The 12,646-nt window shown below is 42.7% G+C and overlaps 1 long non-coding RNA gene across 18 annotated transcripts in view; it reads right to left on the bottom strand.

Annotated features, from left to right (window-relative positions):
• Positions 1-12,646, bottom strand: part of LOC112660539 (uncharacterized) — a 270,043-nt gene that overhangs the window by 38,299 nt on the left and 219,098 nt on the right. For 3 of the 18 annotated variants that reach the window (XR_007406627.1, XR_007406634.1, XR_007406636.1), the window contains exons 19-22: positions 10,504-10,531; positions 9,494-9,660; positions 4,459-4,529; positions 686-1,100 (exon numbers count right to left, since the gene is read on the bottom strand). This is a non-coding gene — a long non-coding RNA (uncharacterized LOC112660539). Of the gene's footprint in view, positions 1-682; positions 1,101-4,458; positions 4,530-9,493; positions 9,747-10,503; positions 10,532-12,646 lie in introns of those variants that run through there. The other 15 variants (XR_007406643.1, XR_007406647.1, XR_007406651.1 and 12 more) reach the window with 11 other exon arrangements.

The following is a 12,646-nucleotide window of genomic DNA, read 5'->3' as shown; positions in this document are numbered from 1 at the left end:
ACTCTACCTAGGGGTGGGCAGGGTTAAGGGATGAATGTTGGAGCTAGCAAGTGCAGGAACCCATTAGCATCCCCAGGCCAAAAGAGGCAAGCGGTGAGGGAGGCCATGGGAACCCAGAAGGAGCTGTTTAGTAGAATGCTGCTTGACCCGTTTGGGTCTCTGAGGAGAGGAAAGCAGAGCCACAGGGAGAGAGCTGGGCAATGAATAGCCAACCCTGCTTTCCCTCATTCTCTTATCTCTTGCTAATGACTCCCCTTGGGCAGATTCCCGAATAAGACACAGATCCATGAACCCATATGATATAATCCATGATGGTCAGTGTCCTGGGCCACAGGCAGGCTGGACAGGGGTGGAGAGAGGAATTGACAGCTAAACACCAAACATCTCCAATTACAAGGAAGAAGTTAGTGCCACATTTTGTTGAAGTTTGATTTCTTTAGTTTGTATTAATAGTAAAGATAACCAGTGCAGAGGAAAGCAGAGCCAAATTATGGAGAGACTTGATGACCATGTTTGTGCCCCCGGATCCAACCCTGCCTAAAGCTAGTCTATCCCCCTGGACTTTGCAGTTATGTGAGCCAATAAACCCTTTTTTTTTTTTTTTTTGCTTGAAGTTAAAAAAATACTAAAGATATTAATTCAATAATTAAAATATTAATTTGAAATGTATCAAACATGCAGTTTAAACTTCACAGATCCCTTGGTCCTTGAAAATTCTGAAGTGCCTTTTTAGAAGGATGTATCGCTCCCCAAACCTCTACTGAAAACCACTCCTAAGAAGCAAGGCAAGGGCAGGTCGTGTTAAAAAGCTGGGTGTGTACGGAAAGCCTCGTTAAAAAGCCATTTAATAGTTGAAATGATAAAGAGAGGGCTCCAGTTTGCAACTAGAGTTGATATTTTAGCATTTTCTCAGTTTGTAGGGAGGTCTAGTTTAAATGTTTCCATTAATTCATTCAACAAATACGGGCTGTGCTCCAGCTTTGTGACTGCCAAAGGGCCTATCCTGGTCTGTCTCCTGACAGTCCCGTCTCTCTCAGGACCCCAGCCACCATTGGTTGGACTGATGACAGGCGGTGAGAAAAAGCCTCTGAGGAGGTGACCTGTGAAAGAGATGAGGAAGGAGCCAGCCATGAAGCTCTGAGGCAAGAGCAGTGGGAAGGGCAAGCTCGAAGGATAGCAAAGGGAGAGGACAGCAAAGGGAGAGGGCCAAGGGTGCATGTGGAAAAACCATCAGAAAAGCTGGTCGGGTGCCTGTTCCTACAGGGCCTCACAGACCATGCTAAGAAATTTGCATTTTCTTCTGACAGCGCTGGGTAGTAAATTAGAAGCCTCTCAGGAGGTGAGTGAGACAACAGAATGTCTTTTTTAAAAGATCATTCTAGCTGCTACATGGGGAGTTGATTCCAGGGGAAATGAAGGAAGGAAACTCGTTAGAAGACCATTGCAATGGTGTTGCTAAGGGACACTGGGGGCCCGGAGAGGGTGGACAGAGGGTAGCGCAGTGTTTGAGAGTTCCAGCCACGTGGTTGACGTGGATACACCTTCTGTGGATACTCACACTTATGGGTTTTTGTTGTTGTTGTTGTTGTTGTTTGTCTTTAAGATTTATTTATTTATTTTAGACAGAGAGAAGGAGAGAGAAAGAGAGTGTGAGGGAGGAGCAGAGAGGGAGGAGGGGGAGAGGAGCGGAAGGTGAGGGAGAGGGACAGGCAGGTGCCGTGCTGAGTGTGGAGCTCTTCCTGGGACTGGATCTCACGACCCTGAGATCATGACCTGAGCGGAAATCAAGGGTCTGATGCTTAAAGGACGGAACCACCCAGGAGTCCCCACACTTGCCTTTTCTAATCGAGGATGACTTCATTCCCTAAAACATGTTTTTCCTTTGTGAAAGGACTTCAGGGAACTTACACCAGTTAAGAAGTACTTACCTCTGCTGTGTAACTTCTCTTGCCTCAGGATCATTCAAGAACCTTATTAAAAAGACAGATTTCCCAATCTCCTATCCCAAAGAGTCTGCCAAGCCTAAAAATCTGCATTTTGTCTCAGATTTTGAAAATTACCAGTTAAGAATTTAGCAGCATCCCCCAGTGGTGGCTCTTGGAAATTGCGGATGTAACACATTTGAAAGTACAGTACTTTGAATTCTTCATACATATTTGTCACCGGCAAAGTAACAATCTTTCACATTCATAATAGAGATAATTTCATGGGAGCAACCAAATGGGGTGGAGACTCCTTCCACGATTATCTATCTGGAGAGAACTCTCAGACGTATAAAGATAAAATAATTGAAACTTTGTAAGTAGTAATTAATTGGCTCTTATGAAGTCAGAGAGCAGTCATGCCTCTGAACCCACGGCCCAGCTGGTTATTAGAGTTCTATACGATTAGAGTAATCGTGATGGTGGAGGCAAAATAAAAAGAGTGGCATTTTCCGAATGTTATAAAAAGCCAATACGCACGGAGGCAGACGAGCTTCCACCAGCCCTGGGAGAGTAGTGGTACCACCCCCAGGGGAAGGCATTTCTTTCAACCACTGCCCTAACTAGGCATGAGTCTCTTGTTGAGAATTTTGTTAGTTTGTCATTTTGGATTAGAAATTGCTCCTTGTGAGAGCCTGGGTGGCTCAGCGGTTGAGCATCTATCTGCCTTTGGCTCAGGTCATGATCCTGGGGTCCTGGGATGAGTCCCACATTGGGCTCCTTGCAAGGAGTCTGCTTCTCCCTCTGCCTGTGTCTCTGCCTCTCTCTCTGTGTGTCTCATGAATAAATAAAACCTTTTTTTTAAAGTCTTTTGTTTTGTTTTGTTTTTTTTTTAAATTTTATTTATTTATTCATGATAGTCACAGAGAGAGAGAGAGGCAGAGACACAGGCAGAGGGAGAAGCAGGCTCCATGCACCGGAAGCCCGATGTGGGATTCGATCCCGGGTCTCCAGGATCGCGCCCTGGGCCAAAGGCAGGCGCCAAACCGCTGCGCCACCCAGGGATCCCTTAAAGTCTTTTAGTATACATTTCTTACACACTAGACCAAGCAACGAGATGTAAGCAGAATGACTGCTCCAAGGGGAGCAAGAGTCCAGGACCACTCATGGTGGCCCCTCAGCGCTCACAGGCCAGTGTGACCTGGGACCAAATAACCCCTCAACTTAGCCTGTTCTTCTTCGACCCCAACACATGCTCCCTCATATCTGCACACACACACATACACGTACACAGAGCCTCTCTTAGTTTTCTTCTTCCTGCCAATCCCTTTCCCCCTTTCCCATCTTGCCAAGCCAGCAAAATAAGAAAATGAGGTGTAAATCGAACCCTTAAAAAAAAATTCCTCCTTTGAAAATAACAAAGCCTCAGCTTTTTAGCCCTCACCAACTAAATTATGCAGTGTTTACTTGTGTCACCTCATCTTGATTTATTTTTGTGGGTTGAGCCTCTAAAAATAAAGAAAAGGTTTATTTGTTACAATCCAAAGGAGAACCTGAACAAGGAAATAGAGAACAAAAGGAAAGGTGAACCTAAAGATTGCACAACTAATTAAGGGAGCACAATACAAATCTGGACATGCCCACATGTATTTTTCCATTTAGCAACAAGCCTCAGGACAGTGGCCCGTTCATTTTTTTCCTCAAAGGTTTGCAGGCCCCAGCTCAGTGGTCCATCTGGAGTAAGGGCCTGCCCTCTAGCGGTGCCCGCGGAAATGTGCAGGTACATGTGCCCAACGTGGGGCCGAGGCTGCCCAGGAATGTGCGCTTGAAAAACTAATATTAGGGATCCCTGGGTGGCTCAGCGGTTTGGCACCTGCCTTTGGCCCAGGGCGCGGTCCTGGAGTCCCGGGATCGAGTCCCACGTCAGGCTCCTGGCATGGAGCCTGCTCCTTCCTCCTGTGTCTCTGCCTCTCTCTCTCTATGTCTATCATAAATAAATAAATAAATAAATCTTAAAAAAAAAAAAGAAAAACTTAATATTAGAAGGAATGCTTCTGCTGCTTTCCAGTAAATACAGCAGGTGGAGACACACACTGGAAAACTGGGACACGTCAGCCTCGTTTCCATTTGGCTGTTAGAAGACTGCTGGGCATCCAGAATTAGTGAAACGAGTTGGACCATAATTTATTTGTGATGCTTCCATGTCCTGCTCGTTTTTAATTCTTGAAAACTGTTAAGATCGGGAGATTTTAAGTAAATGCTATTTTTTAAAAAGATTTTATTTATTTATTCATGAGAGACACACACACACAGAGAGAGAGAGAGAGAGAGAAAGAGAGAGGCAGAGACACAGGCAGAGGGAGAAGCAGGCTCCATGCAGGGAGCCCGACGTGGGACTCGACCCCTGGTCTCCAGGATCATGCCCTGGGCCAAAGGCACCGCTGTGCCACCCAGGGATCCCAGTAAATGCCATTTTTAAATCCACTGCCCTCCTCCCCCACTGAACACACACCATTTGTTCATATTAAATACTTACTTAGTGCAGAAATATGGGGTGAAGTGGTGGGGAAGGTTCATGAGCCACAGATCCGCTCCTTTAAATTCACCCTTTGATTGGGAGAGAAGATATATTTGGATGTAATTATAATACATGGCCATGATACAAACAGAGAAAAACTATATTATATATATTGATTATATAATTATGCATTGATTTATTATATAATCAGATAGCTTGTATCAATACATATTAACATACCTTAATAATTAGGTAGTTATGTATTTTATAATTACAGTATTTTATTATATGAATATAATTAACTTAAATATAACATGTAAATGTATATTATACACATAAACACAGAGGAACTGGGTGCCAAGCCCTGTGTTAGGCGTGTCCACATTTCAATTTAATATTCAATCCCAACTATATCTTTTAACAGAAGAGAAAAGGGAGGTTTGGAAAGATTCAATAATTGGCCCTACTTTACAGAGCTATGAAATGGCAAAATCGGAACCTGAATTCAGATTTTCTGAGTCCATCTGATTCCATCTGGTTCCATCTGCATCTCACTTAATGTCACCAGACTTTTACTGAGGGTCTACTACGTACCAGGTGCTGTGCTATGGGTTCCAGGTGCAAAGCTGGGAGATCGCTGTCACTGGCCTCGGGTTTATGGTTTTGTAGGGGACTGGGCATGTGGAAAAACATTTGGTTACATTACGATATATGCAATAATGGAAGTGTGCACAGATTACCTTCTGAGCAGAGCAGCAAAGGCTGTTCATTGTTCATGACTTGTGCTTCCTGTCATGCAATCCGGTTACCTGGCCAAGCCTGAACCAACCGGAAGCCTGCAACTTGGTCAAAAGCAGCCATCTTCAGGCTCACCAGGGACCCTGGGGAAGCCTGATATCATCATTCTGCCCAACAGCCGACACGACTTACTCACCCAACCGATGATCTGTCATTGACAGTTTCCATCATGAGAAGCCCAGAGAACTATAGCGCCAGAGTAAGATGAGGGAGAAGTATATGTGGGGGTAACAGGTGAACTAATTGGTCAGAAGCCAGCAACCGAGAGCTCTAGAGTGAGAGAGAAGCTGAACTAAGAGGAGGGCATCATCATAGGAAGAAGGAGCCTGAGCCCCCTTCTGTCAGGGGAAGCCTGTTTTTATGTTGGTTCCTTAACAGTGTTCAAGGGACTCTGGGCAGCTGGGCCAATGCCAGTGCTTCTTGCTGTCTCCCGTGTCCTTATGTCACCCAAAGTGTCTGAGCTCAGCTGCCACTGTGACCCTGCAACACAGACTCTAGTTCCCGCAGTTCTGATGTGGCCAGTGAGCGCTTGAGGCGGTGTGGCTGGAAGGGTGGACTCAGCAGAGGCCTCACCAGGAGGTGATGCCCAAACAGAGTTTTGAGGTGCAAATAGGAGTTTGCCAGAAAGACAGAGGTGTGGAGGGTGCTCCAAAAGTCCAGTATTCCTTCCAGTACTGAACACCACTGGTGGCAAAGCTTTAATTTCTTGATTCTCCTTCCAGGGTAGTGACTAGAAATGCTCTCTTGCAGGAACCCTGGCTTCGAGAGAGGGCAGCGGTAGTGGGAACTTTTCTCTCTCCTGGAGGCTCTGAGTCTTGAAGCCTGGCAGTTGTGTCCATGAACTCTGTCTCTCTCTCTCTCTCTCTCAAATAAATAAATAAATCTTTAAAAAAAAGACAAGGCATTAAAACTGGAAGCCCAGGGAGTGGGGACTATGTGAAAACACTGGCATTTTCTTCTCAACTGGAATATCTGTACTTTTAGGAGAATGAAGTACTGAGCCAAGAGACAATGTGAAACTAGAGGATAGACACAGTGAACCTCCTTGAGGTGTCATTATTACAGACAACTTGGGAGGAAAAAAGTTTGCAACTTTTACAACCTTTACATTTTTGTCATATACGAGTCCGTGTAAGCCTGCTTTCCCACATTGGCTTAAATTTCTTTATTTTGCACTAACTTGCCTTCAACCTATGATCCAGCATGGAACTGTACTCAGAGATGCAGATTTTCCTTGCAGTGGTAATTACAATGTTATTTTCTTTTCTATCTCTCTCTCTCTTAAATAAATAAATAAATCTTAAAAAAACAAAAACAAAAACAAAAACGACAAGGCATTAAAGCTGGAAGCCCAGGGGGTGGGGACTATCTGGTATGAAGTGGTAGGCAAAATTTGTACCTATTGCAGAGACAAAGCACAAGACTTTTGCGATGTTTCTGTCCAAACTATGGCCTTCAGACCAACTGGATTTATTTTGCTCTGACCTGAAGAGAATGTCATGGAAAAGTTGGAGAAACACATTTTTAGGCTCCTGCCTCACCTTCCTAAACTGTCCACATTGTTTAAATTCTACCCATTAAAAATTCATGTAGCTTGATTTTTTTAATATTGTGGTGAAAAAACACAAAATTTGCCATCTTCATCATTTTTAATTGTACAGTTAGTCTTAAGTAGTCTTTGCAGTACAATAGAGCTCTAGAACTTTTCCCTGTGCAAAACTGAAACTCCATACCCATTAAACAAGTCCCTACTTCTCCCTCTGCCCAGCCCCTGGCAAACAGCATTCTATTTGTTTCTATGACTTTGCCTACTTTCCATCCCTCATATTAGTGGAATTATACAGTAATTTGTCCTTAGCAACAAGCTAAGGTCATTCACTAAGTACATGACATTTAGATTTAGGACTAGGTGTTAGAACCCTAAAAGGAGATCCTAGATCTCCTCAAAAATCATAAAGCATTAGAGGGCACCTGGGTGGCTCAGTCAGTTGAGTGTCCACATCTTGGTTTTGACTCAGGTCATGATCTGAAATCCAGCCCCATGTAAGGCTCCATGCCCAATGAGGAGTTGGCCTGAGATTCTCTCTGCCTCTCCCTCTGCTCCTCCCAACTCTCTCTTTCTCTCTCTCTCTCTCTCACACACACACACACTCTCTCTCTCTCTCTTAAATAAATAAATAAATAAATAAATAAATGAATAAATAAATAAATAAATCTTTAAAAAAACGACAAGGCATTAAAACTGGAAGCTCAGGGAGTGGGGAACTACGTGAAAAATCCCACAGAGGATATTTTCTTCTCACAGTTGTTTTGGCCCTCAGGACTTTTTTCTTAAATGAATATAAACGTCTTCATCAGAATTATTCCAACATTTTTGAGAATATCATCAAGAAATTATTTTCTGGAAACAGTCCTTTTGAGTTAATTTAATTCTTCGATCAATTTTCTTTTTTCTTTTTTTTTTTACTGTGATGTAACATACTTTTCAGTATTTTTATTTCACTGAAATAGTTTGGATTTAATTCAATGATCACATTTTGTATTTGTATTAAATTTTCCCAACCTTGGCTTCAGCAATTTTGAATTTTATTTTCTGGTCATTTTCTACCAACTCTAATTTTCCTGGTCAGGTTTTAGAGGTATAAATTTTGACAAGAAGAATGTGATTTTTTTTTTTTTTAGTCAATTTAAGAAGTCAATACCAAGTTTTGTTCTGTGCAGTTTTTGCCTTTGTCAGTTTTATTGTGTGTTATTTCCCCCAAATGCGATTTTACCTGGGTCAATTTTTGTAGTTTTGAGAATAACTGAAACAATGAGATTCTTTAGTTCACTTTTCGTCATTATTAAATTTAACATATATCGCTTTGGCTCTTCTGAGTTTAAATCTGTGTTGATTATTTCACAATCTCTCTTTTTTTTTTTTTCTGGTGACCAGGTCAAAATGTACTTGAAGTCAAAATACTGAGGTTGCAATGTCTGGTTTTTCTCTAAAATTTTTCTGATTAAAAGATTACAAAATGGAGTATCAACACCCCTTTATGGAGGCATGGGTTTCGTGGCTCAATCATGGTCTAGAAGGGAACACTTCGAGTATTGGCCCTTGCTCTGTCACGTAGCACCCTGTGTGTACAGGCTAACAGCCCTCATCTAAAAGTGAAGTGACTTAAATACATGATTTCTGAATGTCCTTGCAATTCTGGTAGTCTGTGACTTACAATCCTACCCAGAGAGGTGATCCTATGTGGCCATTACTTTGCCCCTTGATCCCTGCCACCCTCCCTCCCCTATCAGCCAGTGCCTCAGACAACCTGCTGGCCTGGGCACCCTCAGACCTTGGCAAGAGCCTCTCATTTAGCCCACACACATCCGATTTTGTTCCTACTCAGTCTTGACTCTTGACCTCCTCCAGAGCTGTACCATTCTTAGGTTTTCTGAGCTCAATCCATGCTCTTTCTGATTGAGCACCTGCCAATGTGGGCACAGAGCATTCTTCTCTAACCCCGACCTCCATGTGCCTGGAAGCTACGAGGTCTTAAGTGGCCACACTGAGTCTTGTCTTTCTCTGTCCCTACTCTGTCAATCTTACTCCTACCACTTCTCTTTTACTGTCAGGCATGGAACAGAGTTGTGGGGCTATATGGATATGGTTTAGGGTAGACCATCCTTGGGGTAGGGGGAAGTAGGATGGGGTTCAAGGCCTCTTCCTAGGAGGAAGAGGATAGCCCACCACAGCTAGGGACTCTTCTATCAGGATCCCAGCAGGAAAATGAAGGACCACTCTTGTGACTATTCACAAAGGTTAGCCAAGGGACTACTTACAAAGGTGTGGATGGTATGTAAGGAATCCATAAAGGACAGGGCAGTACCAAGGGATTCAGTTCCAACTCCTGAGCTCAAAAAGACATGGGAAAGGTCAGTTACTGGCCTGCAAGGAGAGAATCACACAGAGACGACCATAAGGCCCTCCTGCAGAGAAGGAGCCAGAGGCAGGAACTCCTCACCTCCTCTTTCTCCCTCCTTCTTGTAGGGAATTCCTAGTTGGCAGAACCGGGCTGGAGTCAGGGGGTAAGGGAGTCCTTTGATGAAACCCCTATGGGTCAGTGTTCCCAGGCAGAGACTACAGTGAAAAGGGTGGAGAGCGACAATGGCACACGCCGCTCCTCTTGCCCAGACACATATGTCCCAGTGAAATTGGCATCCAGAAAAGGAACATCCAGAGAAGACTTAAAGGAAAGGGGGGGGGGGGGCAGCAAACCTGTTTCACCCTGATGCAGAATGAATCAAACACGTGAGCTTTGTTAATTCCAGTTTATGTCACTGCTGACAGCACCTCTCTCCCTGACATCCACTTTCCGAGACACGGCTCTGGTCCTGTAGTCAACGGAAGCTTGGGCTGGATTGATGAGCTCACTTTGTTGGTCCCTGAGAAGATGAGAGGAGACAGCCCAGTGGAGGCTTTCAGGAGGGCGGGATGGAAGCCTTTGGACGTCTGTGTGGGTGAAGGGGATCTAAGAACAGAGGAAAGCAGGGAGGAGAGAGAGTTGAAGGGGGTGCCAATGGCTCGCCTGGCCAAGGGGCAGACCTGGGCTTACACAGAGGGCAGGACAGTGGGATCAGGGTGTACGGAGCACTCTCATGTGTTTTATTTACATAAGAGAATGCCACCTGTATTGCCTGAGGTGCAAGGTAGAGACAGAGATGCTGCTGGGACTGTGGTGGGGGGGCAGTGGGCAAGCTCTCTCTCTCTCTTCAGAATCCTGTAGCGCAGTTTTGCCACTGAACACCACATTTCCAGTGTAAACACCATTGCAAATGGGCAGTTTTCACCTTAGCTCAACTGGGAGAGACAGGGAGGGAAGAGCAAGAGAGCAAAGAGGAGGACAGAGAGATACTGATTGCAACCCACTTGTCCATAGATGGGTTGGCTCTGGCATTCATCTCTGATTCAGCCAGGATTGTTGTTTGCGGGGGGGGGTTGGTTGGTTGGGTGGGGAGGGGTGCCCCACAGGCAGCAGGAGCAGAGTAGGCTGTGGACTGAGCAGCGGCTTAGAAACATATCTATTACAATCACGCTTTGCTTCTTGTCAGTGACACAATATGTATTTAACATATTCTCCTGGGAATCTTAAAATTCAATATAATATAAGCCAGTGGCAAGTAATCTTTCTTTCATTAGGCACCTGGGGCGGCCCCTGAAGAGAGAGGAGTAGATTGGTCAGCAGAGGGAAGAGAGAACAGAAAGCCCTGGGAAGGACATGATCTTACCTCAGTTACTTCCAGACGGGGCAGCCTCCTTGATCAGCATCATGGGTTCCAAGAATTCACCAGAAGGAAGAAAAAGGGAGGTGGAAGGAAAAAGAGAATGGACAGGAAAGAAATATAACTGAAAAAAGTAAGCTCCTTCTAGGAAGAATTCTATTGTCAAGCTATTCCCTGAGGGTACAAGTCCTTGGAGAAGGATGAAGTGCATTCCCCCTTCCTATTGTTATTTTTTCCTTATCCCTATGAAAAAAAAAATCTGTTAATTTCATATGAAAAACAAAATATATTTCTTTTTCTTGAGTACTCCATAATTGTATAGAAATGTGTATCATTTCCTCTCCATAATTTTGAGAATATTTTTGAAGGCAGTGACATATTCTGACTCTTTAAGAACAAAACAATTCAATTTAGAAATCATTGAATGACAGCAATCAAAGTACTCAAGTGATGCAGTTCGCTTCAGCACTTGTTCAAAATGTCATTAGGAAACCGACATATAGCGGGTTGTTATGGCAACTAGAATAGCAGAGTTTATAACATCACTGTAATTAATGTTACCCAAACGTTATTAATCTTTCAACATCACTCACATCCTCTGAAGGAACAGCAGTTCCGGTCCTCTTAGGATTTTTCAATAGCGCTATCTTTGCAGCTTTCTTCACATTTTATTTTATTTTCAAATAGATCTTACTCTGACTTTGCTTTATTTAAATTAGTTATTGTTTCTATTCCTTTACTCATTCTATTTTGACTGCTATTTTTTGATAAAACTTGCAATAAGATGGAAAAAGAGGAATCACGGCTACAAACCAGAGCAAAGTCTAAAGATGAAAAGATATACACATTTAAATGTGGAGAACCTGAGAAAAATATTAAAATATTTTGCATATAGATATTTAATTTTAACTCACATTTGTGTAGCACTTCATAATTTTTAAAGCAGCTTCCATATATTATGTAACAGAACAACACTAAAAGAACAAGTGATATTTTTTGGGTGCTCACTATGTGACAGTTAAATGTGATCTGTATACATGAATGTTTTGAATTTCATAACAAACAAAGCAAGGTAAATGAGGTTTAAAAATATGCCTTCACAACTTGACAGCAAGAACCAAGGAACTCAATTAAAAAATGGACAGACTTGAAAAAACATTTCCCCAAGGAGGGTACACAGAAATCAAAAAATATATGAAAAGATGATCAACATCACTAATTATTAGAGATATGCAAACCAAAACTACAAGACATCCCCCTACATCCATATAGTAAACAGGATGTTCACTATAAAACCAAAAAATAACAAGTGGTGGGAGAATGTGGAGAAATAGGGACCCTTGTGTACTGAGGTGAAACTATAAAATGTTGCAGCCACTTATGGAAAAGAGTATGGTGGTTGCTGGAAAAAATTATGTCCCAGCATATAATCCAGCAATCCCACTTCTAAGGTACATATCTGAAACAATTGAAAGCAAGAGTTTTGAAGAGATATTTGCACATTCATGTTCAGCAGCATTATCCACAAGAGCCAAGAGGTGGAAGCAACCCAAATATCCACAGACAGATGAGTAGATAAACAAACTGGTATATACATATGATGGAAGATTATTCTGCTTTAGAAAGGAAATCCTGCCACATGCTAAAACATGAATGAACCTAGAAGACATTGTGCTAAGTGAAATAAGCCAGACCCCAAGAGACAAATACTATATGATTCCAGTATGTGAGGAATTTAAAGCACCAAATTCATGGGAACAGAAAGGAGAATGATGGTTAAAAGGAGCTGGGAAGAGGGGGAAATAGGGAGTTTTTTTTTTAATGGCTGTAGGGTTCAGTTTTCCAAGATGAAAAAGTTCTGGAGATCTGCACAATAATATGAATATTCTCAGCACTACTGAATTGTACATTTAAAAATGGTTAAGATGGCAAATTCTACATTATGTGAGGCTTTCCCCCCTACAATTAAAAAAAAAAAAGCCTCCAAATTGACACTCCTTCCTTTAAAAGGTGAAGCTAAGTCATTTCCCCTTGGATATAGATTAGATTTAGTAATTTGCATCTAGTGACTTATATAGAAGAAATGACAAGGTATGACTTCTAAGACTAGGTCTAAAGGGACATTACTATTTCTGCCTTATTCTCTCTC

Source organism: Canis lupus, chromosome 2 (genome assembly GCF_003254725.2).
Source record: "Canis lupus dingo isolate Sandy chromosome 2, ASM325472v2, whole genome shotgun sequence".
Taxonomy (NCBI): Eukaryota; Metazoa; Chordata; class Mammalia; order Carnivora; family Canidae; genus Canis; species Canis lupus.
The sequence above is the reverse complement of the archived record's forward strand: the minus strand, read 5'-3'. Positions and strand labels throughout refer to the sequence as shown.